We start from the raw sequence: 18916 nt of genomic DNA, 5'->3' as shown, positions 1-18916 counted from the left end.
TTACTAAGTCAGTATTATTAAGTCTGTAATTCGGCACCATTCTTCTCATTTTACGGCGCTGTTGTTCAATCGGGGGACGCTCTCTGTTGAGGAGAAAAGCATGAATTTGTTTGTAAATGGATTATCCACTGTTTAAATGTCCTGGTAGTGGGAGGCAGAGCTGTTTAGAAATGCTAGGAGCTAACTGGGCGCTAACCGTATCATTCAAAAATTTATTTTTTTTTCCCATAAATTGATTTAATTTATGCACACATTTACAATCTCTCATTGGGAGACAACATTGGTGCAACAACATCTTGAAATGTTGAGTAAGAAACCAAACGAAATAGAAGAAGACTAAAAGAAAAACAAAACAAAAAAAACCATATAAATATGTGAAGGCCATTCTTATGACATTTAACAGTTTCCTTTCTGTGAACACTTTAACATACATGTGGCTTACTTGGTACACTAAAACAAAACACATTTATTAAAAGGATAGAAACTGGGTCCCATTTTCACATATCAAAGCAGCATCATTACATGAATCCTTCAGTAATTCTAAAGATGACAAAAAAGATTTTAATTCAATCTTCAATGCAGTTATTGTATAAAACTTGTGTTAGAGTCAGTGGGGTCATCCCATCTATTCTTACACTCAACCAGTCTACCAAATCCTGCCAAAAGTCAGTCGTTACTGAGCAGGAAAAAAAAAACAAATGATCAATACTTTCTTCATTTTGTGAACAAAATCCACATGGCTCCACCTCAAACCCAAACCTTTTTTTAAGCATTTCAGCTGCTGGGTAATATCCATTAATTATTTTAAATTGCATTTCTTTGACTTTGGGGGGGGGGGGGGGTAGGCCACTTTAAAAAGTGTGTATATTTGTTCGTTATTTTAACGTTACTCCCTTTTAATTTTGTGTTACTGTTAAAATCGGGAAATAATTCATTTTTAAATATTTTGTTTATGGTTTTATTATTACATTTTTTAATCAGTCAAAGGAATCTGATTTAGCTGTAAAGAAGGTAAACTAATTTGTCCCTTAGAGTAATATAAATAGCCTTGTATCAAACTCAACAGAGGTAAGGGGATCGCCTTACAAACCTTGTCATATTCTCTAAGGGAACACTGAATGTTAAACTTTGCATTAAAAACACCCACTGAGAGAAACTGTCCCTTTTCATCAAGTAAATCTGTTATAAAGATGATGTTTTTTTCATACCACTCTTTAATGAACAATGACTTCCTATTAATTGTAATGGGCCTGTTATTCCACAAGGTGGAGCAATGTGGTGAAAAGTTATGGGCAAAAACCTTCTTCCAATAAGACAAGACCTGCTTATGATATTCTGACAGTTTCACAGGCAACTTCAATATATCAAAATCACATTTCAGGAGAAAATCCAACCCTCCCACCTTTTTGAAAATATTTTTAGGGATATGGAACCATATGGAGTCAGGTTTCAAGAGGAAGGCTTTTATCCAGTTTATTTTAAATACTCCAACCATTGATTGAAAATCAATTGTCTTTATACCACCTTTAGTGTAATCTTTGACGAGTTGTGATTTTTTAATGTAATGTGTTTTATTGCGCCAAATGAATTGATAGATTATAGAGTTAATCTTTTTAATACTTTTCGGGGTAATGTATAATGAGTAAGCTGGATAAACCATCTTTGAGACGCCCTCTGATTTGGATAATAGATTGCGTCCAAAAATTGTGAGGAACGGATTTCAGCGTGAATGATCAGCTCCCCAGAGAGATCCTGGAACGACGCAGGGTCCTCTTCCCAGTCCGACGTAGTTTTATCCAGAAAGGCTCCCGGGCTGTCATCGCCGTGGACCGGCTCTACGTGGACGGACAGCTCTACCGCGACCCCGGCACCACTCCATGGCTGTATTGACTGCACACCAGATAAGAATCCGCTACACTATTCTCTTCACTCACACTCTCTTGTATTAACTTTTGCTTAACTATGTAATATCAGTTTGCTAATTTAGTATAACGTCACTCTCCGCCAATGCCTTAATTGGAATGTTTCCGTTTCTATTTCTTTTTCCCTCTCTCTCTCTTGTCGCTCACCTTGCTCTTTGGTTTCTTTGCTTCTCTTTTCTATCACTGCGTCGATCACCTGTTTCCCTATCCATCCACAAACAACACTGTCTATTTCTACATGCTCACTCTGCACGATCACGCACACACGTGCGTTTAAAGGCATCACATTTACAACAGCCACACAGCGCACACAGATATAGGACACACGCACACATTTGCTCATTTTAGTTATTATGCACACACATAGTCAGACCTATGGAGCTTCTCGCCGCGCATTTTCTTCTCTTTATTTACAAAAAAATGATGTGTTTCCATTTTCCTCACCCGTCTAAGCGAGACACACAGCGTACATCATTAGCCACAAACACACAACTATGGGCATGCTAACATTTGTCACATGGAATGTGCATGGAGCTGGCTCTAGGGAAAAAAGGTTAAAAATACTTAACCAACTTAAAAAATTACAGGCAGACGTTGTTTTATTACAAGAGACCCACATGCCTGTCACAGGTTTGAATAAACTTAAAACACCTGAGTTTCCTAATGTGTTCTCAGCCTGTTATAATTCTAGACAAAGAGGAGTAGCAATTCTAATACATAAAAATATTAATTTCACAGTACTCGATACAGTTATAGATCCAGAGGGCAGATTCCTAATCGTCAAACTATCTATACTTAACCAAAAGCTATGTATTGTAAGTATATATGGTCCAAATGTTGATGACCCCTCATTCTTCTACGTTTTTTTTAGTACACTCTCCGAACACCTAGACTGCACAATTGTTCTTGGGGGAGACCTCAACCTGGGACTAAATGAAGAAATGGATAGGCTCAATAATACAGCAGGAACTCAGCGTAATTGGCAGTCCACAAATATAATCAAACAGTATATGAGCGACTTTGGTCTTTGTGATGCATGGCGCTCCCTTCACCCCAACAGTAAGGAATATTCTTTCTTCTCGCATGTCCATCACTCCTACTCTCGTCTGGATTATTTTCTAGTCAGCAGCTCACTGCTGAGTGACATTTCAGACACTGAGATTCATCCTATAGCTGTCAGCGATCATGCTCCTGTATCTTTAACACTAATACAGAAGAATAATACTACACCAAGTAAAAACTGGAGATTTAATACATCACTGCTCAAAGACGAAGCGTTCATCAAATACTTTAAAAAAGAATGGACTCTATATTTAGGCTTTAATGACATTCCTGGAACATCAGCATCTGTCCTCTGGGAAGCAGGGAAAGCCGTGATGAGAGGTAAAATAATCTCTTTCTCATCACATAAGAAGAAAGAAGAAAACAAAAATATTCAGGAACTAGAAAAAAACATCAAATTCTTAGAAAAAGCCTATGTGTCACACCAAGATCAAGAAATATTAAACAAAATACGCAAGACAAAACTAGAATTAAATGAAATTATTAATAAAAAGACTAAATTCTTAGTACAAAGACTTCGCCTGCAAAATTATGAACACGGTAACAAATCCGGACAATTTCTTGCTAACCAGTTAAAAATCAATAAAGAAAAAACAACTATATGTGCTGTTAAAGATTTATCTGGGAATACAATATATGATCCTAAAAAAATAAATAAAATTTTTAGGGATTTCTATGAAACTTTATATACACCACAAATAAACCCATCTAAAAACGAAATTGATCAATTTCTCGACAACATAACTCTTCCAAAATTATTAGACACCCAAGCAATAGCACTGGATTCGCCACTGACGCCAGGTGAACTCCAGGAAGCTCTGATAAGTATGCCCAATAATAAGGCTCCAGGTCCAGACGGTTTTCCAACAGATTTTTACAAAGAATTCTGGACAATTCTGGCACCAGTTTTTCACAGGATGTTGCAGGAAATCAAAGAAAATGGTAGACTACCACCAAATATGAACTCTGCAAATATCAGTCTCTTACTAAAACCAGGCAAAGACCCTGTATTTCCTTCAAGCTATCGTCCAATATCCCTTATTAATATAGACCTTAAAATAATCTGCAAAGCTCTCTCAAAGAGATTAGAGAAAATAACCCCCCTTTTAATTCATCCTGACCAAACTGGTTTCATAAAAGGTAGGCACTCATCAACAAATACACGTAGATTACTTAATTTAATAGACTACTCATGCAGTAAAAACATTGAAACCATAATATTTTCTTTAGATGCAGAAAAAGCATTTGACAGAGTTAACTGGAAATTTCTATTTGCAACTTTACACAAATTTGGTTTTGGATCCTCTTTCATAAACTGGTTAAAAATATTATATAACTCCCCAACAGCTTGTGTCAGAACAAATGACCAAACATCCTCCAGCTTCTGTCTCCTGAGGGGCACCAGACAGGGGTGCCCACTCTCCCCTTCACTGTTTGCAATTTTTATTGAGCCACTAGCAGCAGCAATTAGACAGGCTACAACAATTAAGGGCATAAAATGTAAGAATGTAGAACATAAAATCAGCCTTTATGCGGATGATGTGTTACTTTTTCTCCAAAATTCACAAACCAATCTCTCTGGGGTAATTGCATTGATAAATTCTTTCTCAAGTGTCTCAGATTATTCAATTAACTGGTCAAAATCTACAGTTCTTCCAATTAATTGCTCCTTCCATAATTCTTCTCCTTCCCCACTGCAATCTGGAAATATAAAATATTTAGGTATTAATGTCTCTCCTAAGCTTTCAGAATTAACTAAATTAAACCACATCCCACTTTTAAAGACAGTAGAAGGCGACCTGGCTAGATGGAAATCTTTACCCATATCACTCATGGGAAGGGTCGCCGCTATAAAAATGATGGTCTTGCCAAAAATAAACTATTTATTTTCAATGATCCCAAATAAGCCATCACAAGATTGGTTCAGATCTCTAGACTCGTATATTTCTAAATTCCTTTGGAAAGATAAACCCCCACGTATCAGCTTAAAAACACTACAAAGGACCAAGGATAAAGGAGGATTAGATCTGCCTAACTTTAATCACTATTTTTTAGCCAACAGGCTTCAGTTCATCTCTAGATGGTTTAAACACACCCTCTTAGATGAACCTTGGATAGATGTAGAACAGGCACTATGTAATAACCTAGAAATTTCAGACCTACCATTTATCAGCTCAAACATCAAACGACATGAATGCTTTAAAAGCATCAACATCAGCTCTTCTCTGACAGAATGGTGGGAGTTTCTAAAAATGACAGAGTCTTCGTTAATCCCATGCAAACGTACACCTATCTGGAACAATCCGGACATATTACAAAACAATAATATGATAAACTTTCCAGATTGGAGTTGCAAAGGAATTAAATACTTGGAACATATATTGGAAGGAACAGACTTTATTTCGTTTGACAGACACAATATGGGATCAACAAGAAACGATTTTTGGAATATCAACAAATTAAACCCATAGTAAAAAAGAAATTTAATCCCAGTGCAGCTGAATTACAAACACCACCAAGTGTGGTACAATTTTTTTAGTCTAAAACCCCCCAAATTATTGTCTAAAATATACAGAACACTTTCTAAAATAGATGAATCAATATCCCTTCCTATTGGAAAATGGGAAGCAGATTTATCGATCAGCTTAGACCAAAACCTTTGGTCTCAGATATGCTTAAAAACCTTTCAATGGATCAGAAATCCCAGTTTGCAATTAATACAATACAAAATATTACATAGAGTGCACTATACTGGTCATAGGATGTTCAAGATGGGCTATACGCCTTCCAACAACTGCTCACACTGCACAGCAAATACACCGGACAATTACATCCACGCTCTTTGGTTCTGTCCACCAGTTCAGAAGTTTTGGCATGAGATATGTGAAGACTTATCAAAGTGTCTGAAATGTAACATTCCAGCCTCCCCTTTAGTATGCTTGCTGGGCAACTTGGATGAGGTCACTGCAGAAATAAACACAGCCCACGTTGTTTTTACGGCCCTATGCATTGCCAAGAAAATGGTCCTCATTAACTGGAAAAATAAAAATAATCTTAATTCTAACCAATATAAAAACCATCTAATAGATCACATTAGTCTTGATACAGCCTCTGCCATCACATTTGATCAATCCCTTTGGGCTCCATCACCTAGTGGGGGTGGGGGGTCATGGTTTGGTCCTGCCTTCGCTATTGTGGTTGATATGGGGGTAGGGACGGCCTTAGGACGTCTGGGGAGTCCCTAGGGACGTTTTCCCTGGAGGGCCTAACCCGGGGGATGTGGCCATGACCTGGTTAGGGGCTCTGGTGGCTCTTAGATGGTGTTTTCCTTGTTGCTGCGTACAGCGGAGATGGGGCAGGGTCTGTGCTGGCGGACGTTGGTTACTGGCCTGGTAGCCTGGCTGCCCCTGGGTGGGTCCGGGACGTGCTCTCCTGTGTTTTAAATGCACTTAAGAACAGCACACAGCAACACTACATATGAGCAGGTGTAGGGAGGTTTTGGGGTCTTCACTCACCCCGGTTCTGTTAGCTGTCAGGGCTGGGGGGCTGGGAGGACGTGCTGGCCGTCAGATTGGGGTCTGGGATGCGGGGCCGCCCTGCTACTGCAGATAAGGAGGTGGTCCGCTTGCCTCCACCCCAGAGAGAAGGGTTACATCTCCTGGGTCTAGGTGCGGCTTGCCCCTCTGAGGGCGGGGGTACCTGGACCTGGGATATAGAGTATGTTTGGGGAGTGTGACTGTCTGTGCAGTGTCTATTTGTGTCTGTCTACACGTTGGGTGAGTGCCGAGTATTTGGTTGTGCATATGGGGGTGGAAATGCACGTTTGTGTCCGCGTGCGCCTGTTCGTCTGTGTCTATATGTCAGGTTGGGTCTTAGACTCAACCTCTCTGGGTACATCTCAGGCCCTCCTAAGTACAGAGGCCTATCTCCCCTCACCACACTCCCTGCCGGTGGCTGATGCCCTCAGACGTTGGTGTGTTGGTGGTTCTTGTCGACTGGGGCTGGGCGCTCATGTATGTACCGGCTCACTCCTGGTGGCCGATTGGCGGGGCCTGGTGCCTGTGGCCCGGCTGGGCCCCTTCCGGGGGGTGGGGTGCCCTCAGGCCTCTGGCCTCTGGGCCTGAAGCTCGGTCCTCTCTGGCACAGCTGGCTGCCGGCAGAGCCCGCGGGCACGCCACTGCAACCCCCTCTGGCCTCTGCTCCATAGCTGCTGGGTGACCTCTCGTTTGGGGCTCTACTCGGCTCTTCCCAGGAGGGTGGCACGGTTCCCCCCCTTTTGGTGGTCCTCCTCGGGTCCTCGTACTCTGGGGCCTCTGGATATCTGGGGCCTGGATCTCCTCCATACCTGCTTCATACCCTGGTGGACGGGGCTATGGCTCCCCACACTCCCTAGCAGATCGTTACATGGAGAAACCTTTGGAATACAAGCATGCTGATCCACACAGGTATGCACACAGGTGTACACACGGGTGTTCACAGACGTGGACTACACCTTTCTTGGCTGCTGCCTCAAAGCATATTGTGCGCTGTCTATCTTGTGTGCTGCACAATGGCGTTTAATATTTAGTATCTACTGTTATCTACTGCTAGCTAGTTTATTGTGATGGTGCTGTTTTTATTATGTTGCTCTTTTTTTTTTTTTTTTTTTTTTTTTTTGCTTTCTCTTCTGTTTTTTTTCTCCATACAGGTGATCCAGGTGTTTTGTTTGTTTTTCTTTCCTTCTTCCCCCCTTTCTCACCCTCTCTTCTCCCCTCTGTTTTTCTTTCTCTCCCTCTGTTTCTTTCATTCTTTCTCCCTGTCCTATCCCCCAGTCATGTCTGTCCTGTTTGTAGCAACCGAAAATAAAATAAATACATAATTATAATAAAGGTCAATCAAATGGACCAATATGGCAAGGCCATGATGATCCACTTGGTAAAATAAATCCGCTTGGCATCTTTCTTGGCCTTAAGACAACAATTCTGATGGCTAAAGATCCAAACGGGACAACAAAAAAAAAAAAAGAAAAAAAAAAGAAAAAAAAAGAAAAAATTGTAATATCTCTTGTTAACCAATGATTTAGTGTTTTGGACATACCATCAATTTTGTCTTTTAGGTTTTTTGATTCTCTAGTGTTGATGTCTTTGTTTAAATAAATGCCTAGATATTTGACTTCATTTTTCACTGGAATCGTCCTCATGCTATTGTCCAAACAATCATAAAGTGGCAAAAGTTCACACTTCTTTAGATTCAGACACAAGCCTGAAGCTTTAGAAAAAATTGAAATTACATTCAATGCTTTCTCAAGTATTGATTTATCCTTTAAAAGTATTACTGTGTCATCTGCAAACTGACTTATTTTCAGTTCAATATCAAAAATATTTATTCCTTCGATGTCTGAATGGTTCACAATGAGGTAGGCCATTAATTGAGTGCAAAGAATAAATAATTTTGGAGAAATTGGGCAACCCTGTCGAATTCCACGGAATACGTCTATCCTAGGTGTTATGCCTGGATTGAGCAAAACATAACTATAAATCTGCTTGTAGAACAGTTTGATCACTTTGCAAAATTTGTTTCCAAATCCAAAAAGTTCTAAAGATCTAAATAAAAAATTATGGTCTGTTGAATCAAATGCTTTAAAAAAAGTCAATAAATAATATTAAACTTTATGAATTAATAAAGGATCGGTAGTCAATCATATCTAATATTAATCTTATGCTATTATGAATCTGCCTTCCTTTAATAAACGCTGATTGGCACTCATCAATTAATTTGTTTAAGATGCTCTTAATCCTATTTGCATATACTAAGGCTAATAATTTGTAATCGTTACATAAAAGTGTTATGGGTCTCCAATTGTCTAGCACTTGTAAATTTTTGTTTGGTTTGGGCAATAAGGTTATTAATCCTGTTTTCATTGTTGGGGATAGTTCTTCATTTTTTAAACAATCCAAAAAGCCATTAAATAACAAATCTTTAATGTCTTGCCAAAAGGTTTTATAAAATTCAATCGTTAGACCGTCAATTCCAGGCGATTTTCCATTTTCCATTTGTTTTAGAGCTGTTTCTAATTCGGATATATTCAAATCTTCTTTTAACCATATTTTATCATCCTCTTCCAATTTTTTTACCTGGTCTTTAATCATATTAAAAAAGATGTCTGCATTCTCTTTTTCGGTTATTGGTTTATACAGATTACTATAGAATATGTTAATTTCCTCACTAATTTGGTTTGGTTCCTCTATCATAGCGCCATCCTTACTCAATTTAGTTATTTTTTTTCTTTGTTTGTCTACGCTTGTCTAGACTATAGAAATAAGATGAATTTTTTCCTCATGCTCAATCCACTTGGCTTTAGACCTTACATATGCTCCTTTAGCCTTAATCAACTACACCTCATCTAGCTGGTGTTGTAAAGATTGTAAGTGTTCTGACTCTTCTGCAGTCATACAAGGCTTACCACATGATAAATGTATTTGTTCAATTAGATTTTTCTGTTTACGTATGCGTAGGGCAGACACTTTCTTTCCCGTTTCTATAGCTAGTTGTTTAACACTATATTTAAACCATTCCCATTTACTGACATTAGTCATCCTCATATTGTTAATTTCTAATTTAAGTTTTTTAACTTGTGTACAGAAGTGTTTGTTTTGCAATAAACTATTGTTAAATTTCCATATGTTTTCAGATCTTTGTTGTTTACGTAGAGATAATGAGAGACTTATCAGACAACAATCAGTAAGTGGGGTTGATTGGGTCTCACATTTCGTAACATATGATGATACTGTTTGGGAGACAAGCCAATAATCTAATCTTGAACATACGTTTTTATTTGTTGGACTAAACCAAGTGTATTTCTCCGTATTTGGGTTTGTCATCCTCCAATAATCCATCATATTAGTTGTTGTACAAAAGTCACAAATAATGCTATCGTGTTCTGGTTGTTTCCCTCTCTGTGGTTGCCTGTCAAGCCATGAGTTAGGAGCCAGGTTAAAATCGCCTCCAGTTATTACCTGGGTAGAACCATATGTATTACTCCAATTTGCAATTAATTTACTTAAGTTTGACATCATGTTTCTATTTAGAGACCTGTTATTGTATCCATACACGTTAATAAGAATAATGTTCTGTTCACAGACTTCTACCAACACCATGATCCAATGTCCCATTCCATCGCTTTTATGGTCAATAACTCTCCCTGCAAATTTGTTAAATAAAATCATCACTCCTGCTGAGTGAGTAGTACCATGTGAATAAAGAATACTTTCTCCCCATTGATGTTTCCAAAATGTTTCCTCTTCCTTACTAGAATGCGTTTCTTGTAAAAACAAAATGTTTGCCTTAATTTCTTTGCAGAATAGAAACATGGCCTTACGTTTGACATTTAAGCCTCGAACATTTAAGGAACTTAATAGAACAGCCATATATAAGATGAAGAAAAAAAAAACAAGAACAAAATACAAAACAAGAACAGTATCGGCTTCTTTGGCACTTACTAGAAGAAAAGAGTGCTTGAAGCATAGGCTACATTTGCTTTGCCTTGTGGCCACCTCATAACAGTGATACAGTATGATGCGATCCCATATTAGATTCTTGATGAATGTGTGTTGTTGTTATTCAACCTGGTTCCATGTGCCCCTTTTTAACTTTGAGCACCCTCCCCTTTAAACATCTCTGCACGGCCCTGGTGGAGACTCAGGTCTTTTGGAGTGAAGGGCCCACTCCTGAAGACCTTCTATGACTCTGTGGTGGCCTCAGCCATCTTTTACGGTGTGGTCTGCTGGGACAGCAGCATCTGTGCCGGAGACAGGAAGAGACTGAACAGGCCGATCAGAAGGGCCAGCTCTGTTCTAGGATGCCCTCTGGACCAGCGGTCCCCAACCCCCGGGCCTCGGACCGGTACCGGTCCGTGAGTCGTTTGGTACCGGGCTGCGAGAGTTGAGGCTCAGGTGTAAAATGAATAGTTTTCAGGGTTTTTATCGGTTTTCAGCGTTATTTTGTTATCGTTTTTATCGTTTACTCGGTTTTCCTGGGTCTTTTCACGTGTGTTATGAATAAATTTCCTTTTTTTCGGTACCGGTACTAGTTTTATTTTGTTGTATTTATCCGCGACACCTTAAAGGCCGGTCCGTGAAAATATTGTCGGGCATAAACTGGTCCGTGGCGCAAAAAAGGCTGGAGACCGCTGCTCTGGACCCAGTAGTGGTGGTGAGTGACAGGAGAATGGTAGCTAAGCTGTCATCCCTGTTGGACAAGGGATTACAATGAGTGCAATACTCTTTCTGGCATCGTTGTATTATACTCAATTCTTTTTCAATTTGTATTCTATTTTATTCGATTGCATATAGTATTTTATTTTATTCTATTGTGTACAGCAGGGGTAGGCAACCTTTCTAATGGCGAGTGCCATTTAAAATTTCCTCAGAAGTCAGTGTGCCTTATCATTGCATTATCAATAAATTTAATAACGCTCTATATTAACAGTTACACAATATATAGAAGCACTTTATAGAATTATATTTGTTTGCAGATGTTGGCAGCTGTCAGCGAATAGTTATCAGCTATTTTGAAACAAAAAAGGACACTTTTTAATCCATAACAAGAACTCCACAACAGCAAATGAACTGTACAACAGAAAATGCAAATGCTATTTATGGTCTCCTCACAACAATGATAAGAAAAATAAACTGGGCCAATATGGCATGTTTGTTACAGTTTTTCTCAAATGCTAAAACACATGTCACAAACGTTACCACCAGGTCCCCCAATGTCCAAACACAACACCCTTCTCTAAAGCTACATAAACACAACCACACCTTCCCACTGCAAAACTCAAACTCCCACACCAAGAGAGCAGCTCGAAGCTGTCAAAACTGTAAACACTATACACAGCATTACACACTACAGCAAAACAATTGAAAACACAATGCTCAATTTGTGAGAAGGTTCTTTGGTTCATAACTGCCAATGCATATTTTTATAAACTGTACAGTAACGGATCGTCATAGAACCCTGCAGAGGATTAGGCATTTAGATTTGAGAGTTTCACATGAAGACTAAATCTATAAAAACATCCTGCATGTACGTACACTACTGTAACACAACTCAATGCAAAAACAGAATCTATCGCACACAACAGTACTCTCGGAAACATGATCAGGGTGTGAAGTCTTTTTTATTGTCTACACGGTCTTTTTACAGTATTACACACAGTCACTGTGCGGCATCATGTCGCCGAGCTGCATTGGGCCACATCACCTCATCCACATCACAGGCTATATTGTCCCTTGCTAGGCACCGCGGGAAAAACGCCCTGGAATGGCGAATCCATCCCTGGAAGGCCTCCACTGGGATGTCAGCACAGGCCAGCTCCATTGCCCGTACGAGGTTCTCTCTTGTGTATGGCTGTCTGTCATACACCTTCCATCTCCATGATGAGAAGAACTCCTCTATAGGGTTCAGGAAAGGGGAGTAGGGTGGCAGACAGACGTTTAAAAAGTGGTCACTGTTGGTGGTGAACCACTCTCTGATTTGGTGTGTTTTGTGGAAGCGGACGTTGTCCCAAATGATCACATACATGTGATGTGCTAGCCTAGGATGGTGTTGTTGACGGTCCAGGAGGATGTCTTTTAGCTCCTCTAGGAAGGTGAGGAGACGTTGGGTGTTGTAAGACCCAAGGACAGCATGCCGGTGGACAAGCCCCTCCGTACCCATAGCTGCACAAAGAGTAATATTACCCCCCCGTTGGCCAGGAACCTCAGTGATGGCTCTTTGGCCAATGATGTTACGGCCTCTTCGCCTTCGTTTCTGGAGGTTGAAGCCAGCCTCATCCAGGAAGAGGTACTCATGGGGTCTGGCCATCGCGTCCAACTGCATTATCCTCTGTGAACATGGAAAAACGTACAGGTGTTCAGAACGGTCAATCAGGTAGCACAGTATTGTCCAGAAGTAATGTAGGCCACTAAGCAACACAGTATGTCCACTAACTGTACTGTGGACATGGATGTATACGTACTTGCACATACTCGTAACGTTGTTCTATGTGTCGCGCAGAGTTGCGCTCAAAGGGAACCCTGTAGACCTGTTTCATCCTCATCTGTTGGCGCCGGAGAACTCGGTCTATTGTGGACACGCTGACAGCGTCAATGTTCTCAAAGTTTACATTATCTGCAATGACTTTGTCTCTGATCTCTCGGAGTCTAATGCAGTTGTTCTCACGGACCATATCTGCAATGAGGGTTTCTTGTGCCGCTGTGAATATGGCAACCCTCCCACCTCTATGTGGCATCCTTTCAGCTCTAAAGAAAGAAACATGTGTTGTCAATTGACTGATTTATATGTAAAACTACATGTAAAGTAACAGACCACTTTCACAGGCCTGTAAAACTGTAGTGTGACAAAGAAAGCAATAGCGTACTATACCTGTTGTGTTGTCTAAATGCCTTGATAATGGTGGCCACGGTGAACCTACTCAGGTTTGGATGTACTCTTCGTCCCGCTTCAGCCATTGTCATGCCATGGCCAATGACATGATCAATTACTGTTGCTCGCATATCATCTGTTATGATGGTGTGAGGTTGTCTTCTTCTCCCACCTGGACCTTCTCCTCTCTCTTGTTGGCCTCCTTCTCTTCCTCCTCGACTCCGAACTCCTCTTCTTCTTAGGCTTTCACCTCTTCCTCCTCTGATCTCAACCCCTCTTCCTCTTTGGCCTGCAGCTCTTCTCCTTCCGCACGCTCGAATGCCTTCATCCATTGTGATTGTTTGGCATCTTCACCAAACTATGCTTTTATAGGTGGGGTCACATCATTAGCAACAGGTGTCTTCAATTTTGAGTCGTTGTGTGTAGTGACTGACGCCAGGTGTGTTCCCTGTGTTCAAAGATTGGTGACTGTGGCAAGCATTTTGCATCACATGGGCTTTCATTTGAGAATATGAGCAGAGTTGTTTTGCAACATGTGTTTTAGCAAGGAAAAATGTGTTTAGATTTATGAGTACAGAGGGTTGTGTTTTGTGAATTGTGTCTTCATGTGACATGTGTTTATGGTACTGGAATATGGTGGCTACATTTAGTAAATGTGTTTAGACTACTGGTCATTTGGGTTACAGGATTGGCTTTTGTGTTTTAACATTTGAGAAAAACTGTAATACAGAGACACACATGTTAATGTGATCTCTGGTCTCCCACTCAGAGACACAGGTCTCCCAGTGTCCAGCATTCAGACGGCTACCTGAGGACACTCATGTGAGAGAAAATCTGCTCACACAGATATTAGAGCCAAATACTGTCAATAATGCCTCTGCAATGTTCTGAAGACAGTTAAACTAGTCAGGTAGTGATGTCCAGCAGGTGAAAATGCAAGCTCCATGAACACGGACAGCTATGGATTCCAGCTGCTTCGATGTTGCATTAACTGGCATTAACTCAGCCAGTTAATGTGAGACAAATCTAGCTGCTCATTAAAGATTTCTGGTTTGATAAGAAAATAAAACATTGGTCCATACACCTGAAAGTCCCAAAAGCACATTGTGAATTCTGTCTCGAGTCTACGGATGTATCCGTGTATTTCCGTGGTGCTGATGCTGCGCTGAGCAGACAGCTCCTGAAGCTTTTGAAGTGTCGGAATGTGAAAAGCTAAAAACGTCCCTCTCACCAGTAAGCTAAGTTATTTTTAGCCAATTACAAGTTGAATCTGGTAGCTAAGATACCATCATTAAGAAGAGGCACAACTAATCTGTCTATGCGAGCTGATTTGCGATGTGCACCTCTGGTGCGGCCATTTATTTTTTGATGCACCTTCTCAGATTAATTCACTGCGTGTCGTGCCCAGGGCTGGACTGGGACAAAAAAACAGCCCGGGCTTTTTGACTAGAGACCGGCCCACCAGGTATTAAAGCCATAAAGCCTTTGAATGAAAACAAACGCTGTTGTGACAGTGATGTACACTGTCTTGCTGGTATATGTATGATTTCTATACATTTTACATCAGATAAAAACTTTGGTTGTAAGCTTCAGATAATTATTTAATAACAGCCAGACATTTTAAATGAGAATAAGAAAGTATTTCCTTGTGCCCTCTTTTCCCTGTTAATGCCCTACCTGGCCCCCCTGGCAAAACTTTGCTAGACCCGCCCCTGCACAGTTACCAGCTGTCAGCTACTTAGAAAATGATCCTGGTATTATTTGTCTCTCAGAAACGGTTCATAACTTCCCTTCAACTCATTCATGTCACCTAAAAGGTAAACCTGTTTCTAGGGATGCACCGATACCGATACCGGTATCTGGTATCGGCCTCGATACCACATTTTCTGAAGTACTCGTACTCGTTAAAAGTCCCCCGATACCGGGGAACCGATACCACAGTCTGAGACCTGTCTATGTTTGAGGGCATGTAAGGGGTTAATCACAGGCAGTGTTGGGACTAACGCGTTATTAAGTAACGCGTTACAGTAACTACGTTATTATTGTGGTAACGAGCACGGTAACTAGTTATTATGCCAAAACCGGGAACGCGTTACTCGTTACTGGGATTTAAATAGGCTCGTTATTCGTTACTTCGTGTGGTGGCTATCGCGGAGCTTCCACAGATTCAATAACATTAGCAAGTGGTGGAGGCCAGCAGGTGGATGAAGGAAAAGGGAGGCAAGAGGAGACACCCGAAGCGGCCGCTGGTCCGAGAGTGTCAGGTGAACTGAACTTCAGGTAAGAAGTTATAACCTGCAGTCCATCTGGGTCAGATATGAACCAAGTTTAGGTGGAGTTTATTTTCGTTATGCTGACTTTTTCGTACTGCGTGCTAGCTAGCATGACGGAGTTTCTATACAGCTGGGTGGGTGCTATGTTACTGATGTTGAACTTTATTTTGTTCATAAGGTTAGTTATTAGAGTTGCCAACTGTCCCGTAAAAAACGGAATCGTCTCGTATTCAGAGAAAATATTACGCGTTTCGTATTGAGGTGAAAAGGAACAGTTTGTCCCGGACTTCAGCTACAATGAAAAAGACACAAAGCTGGAGTTATTCTGTCTTTGCTGCACGGCTGCCTCTTCTTCTCTCATTCTCTCCCCTCCCTCTCATGATTCTACTTCAATCATGAAACTGATCAGTGATCAGCTAATTGGCTTTTCTCTCTTGTTTATTTATCGCCCACTTTGCGCCAGAAAGAGGAAACCAGCGGATGTCGCGTTAAACAACAGCAGCACCTTTAAGCTTGATCAGCTGTTGTTAGAATTTATTTAATATTAATTTCTAGTATCAGCTGATGTTGGCTGGAGCCACAGCTGTAAACCTGCTGGTCATGATATCGGTTTGGTTATCTGGTGAGAGGGAAACATGAAGATGAAACCAGGAGATGTCCTTACTGAATCATCAGAGCTGTGATGGAGAAACAGGTTTACCTTTTAGTTAACATGAATGAGTTGAAGGGAAGTTATGAACTGTTTCTGAGAGACAAATAACACCAGGATCCTTTTCTAAGTAGCTGACAGCTGGTAACTGTGCAGGGGCGGGTCTAGTAAAGTGTTGCCAGGGGTCCATGTAGGGCATCAAAAGGGAGAGGGGGGCACAAGGAAATACCCTCTTATTCTCATTTAAAATGTCTCACTTTTAAAAAAAAATAATTATCTGAGTCTTACAACAAACAATTGATAGATTAATGCATATATACCATCAGAACAGTGTACATCACTGTCACAAGAGTGTTTATTTTCATTCAAAGGCTTTATGATTTTTCCTATAATGGTGGGCCGGTCTCTAGTCAAAATGCCCGGGACGATTTTTTTGTCCCAGTCCAGCTCTGTATGCAGCTGATCTGCAGTCTGGTGTTACCTACATCTTCCTATTCAGAAGGCAGAATTTCCGAGTTCTGAGTACAATCGAAAGCACCACGACTGCAGTTTTTGTGTTGGATGTAAAAAGCAGGCTAGGATAGAATCAGGTGTGGGATTTCTCTTGTGGAAATGTGCACATTATTTTTTCCTTTCTATTGGTAGGTGGCACAGTGCACTTGTGGCAAGTAAGCAAGCTAGAAGACTGGCAATCTTGCTGGGTTACGGAAGCAACACATTAACAAGAGAATTCTGAGTAAAACCAAAGTTACTTTCCCTAGTAACTAGTTACTCTGAAAGTAACGAGTAACTTGAAGTAACTGAGTTACTTTTGATAGAAGTAACTAGTAATGTAACTAAGTTACTAATTTAAAGTAACTTACCCAACACTGATCACAGGCGCCGAGTGCCCGCCCCCAGGCCCCGGCTGCAGCTCAGAGCGGGGAGAAAGCGAGGCGAGACATATCAGCTGTGTGGAACTATTTCAAAGTGAATGAAGACCCGAAAACAAAGGCGGACTGCAAATTGTGCTCAGCGAAATTGTCCAGAGGAGGCTCTAAAGGTAGCGCATTTAACACAAGCAATTTAATCAAGCACCTAAAATCCCAACACGACAACGAGTACAAAGAGTTTACCCACGCTTATTTACCCATGTTTATTAGCACAGAGGAGCATAGCTGATGCTATAGCAGTGGGACGGAAAATAGTTGGGCATTTTAAACATTCCGCCTTAGCCTACTCCCGCCTCGAGGACATTCAGGGACAGCTCAACCAGCCAATAAAGAGACTGCAGCAGGACGTACAGACGTGCTGGAACAGCACGTATTACATGCTCCAGTCCCTCATTGAGCAAAAGCAAGTGCTGGGCGTGTATGTGTCCGAGCACGAACTCCCTGACTATCTCACCGCTCACCAATGGGCTCTTATGGAGACGACTGTTGCCATCCTTGCCCCCTTTGAGGAACTAAAACTAAATAGGTGAGCAGCTACGACGCACTAGCCTCTGATGTCATCCCAGCTGTGACTGTGCTAGTGAGACTTCTAAACAGAGAAACAGACGAGGACCACGGCGTCAACACAATGAAAGCAACCTTACTGGCAGCTGTCAAGAAGCGCTTCAGTGACATCGAGACCAACCCACTGTACTTCATCTCCACCATACTTGACCCAAGGTAAAGTCTGTGTGCTATAGGTATTCAATGATAAACTACAGTACTAAATGTAAGATTATTTTCCATCTGAAATATTATATATTTGTAACTAAAATACACAAATACAAATGTATGCAATATATAATATGAAATACATTTCCCTTATTACTACCAGAAAGTCAAATGGCTGGCATTTGTCACAATGTTTAGGGGACACTAAAATCAGTCCTATTTCTCCACATATTAATACATTTATGAATTTTGTGCAGGTATAAAGATCGCTTCTTCTCCAACAACACTGCTCCGGAGACCAAGCTGCACCTGAAGCAGGAGCTGCAGATGATGTCCAGAGCTGAGGCAGAGGGGAGTCGGGCAGAAGCTGCAGAACCTCCTACTAAACTGTTCCTCAAGGCCCAGGCCAGCACTAGCAGCAGTCTGGACACTGTATTTGACGAAATTGCTAAGGAGCAGCCCCAGGCAGCACAGCCGCTGGCAGCAGGTGCTGCCATTGAGCTCGACACATACCTCGGAGAGGCCCCGAGCCCTTGTGAAGACAGTCCTCTGAAGTACTGGGGTGTCAACAAAATCAGGTTCCCCACTTTGGCTAAAATGGCCCGTAAATACCTCTCAGCCCCATGTAGCAGTGTGGAAAGTGAAAGGCTTTTTAGCTCAGTGTCACACATTATAGATGAAAACAGAAACAGGCTGACTGCTGGTAATGCAGAAAAGCTACTTTTCTTTAAAAAAAAAACCTGCCACTCACTTTTTCTAAATAGGCTTCATTAAGTGAGTCATCTTAGACTCGATGTTAATACCTACCTCAGTTGCACTGACTGCCACAGTTTTATGTTGGTGGATGTTGTTAGTTTATTCAAATATTGTGCACTAAATAGCAAAGGTGTTTATTAATGCCCCTTCTGTTGTTCAAAGCGGCAGTTTACAACAAACTGAAAAAAATACTTGAGTTGCACTGTC

At 41.0% G+C, this 18916-nt stretch overlaps 1 pseudogene; it reads left to right on the top strand.

Annotated features, from left to right (window-relative positions):
- Positions 1-17806: 17806 nt before the first annotated feature.
- LOC146380717 (zinc finger BED domain-containing protein 4-like) lies at positions 17807-18713 on the top strand (annotated as a pseudogene).
- Positions 18714-18916: the final 203 nt, after the last annotated feature.

Source organism: Perissodus microlepis, chromosome 9, assembly GCF_051167445.1.
Source record: "Perissodus microlepis isolate ML-2025 ecotype Zambia chromosome 9, ASM5116744v1, whole genome shotgun sequence".
Lineage (NCBI taxonomy): Eukaryota > Metazoa > Chordata > Actinopteri > Cichliformes > Cichlidae > Perissodus > Perissodus microlepis.
This window is presented reverse-complemented; position numbering and strand designations above follow the sequence as displayed.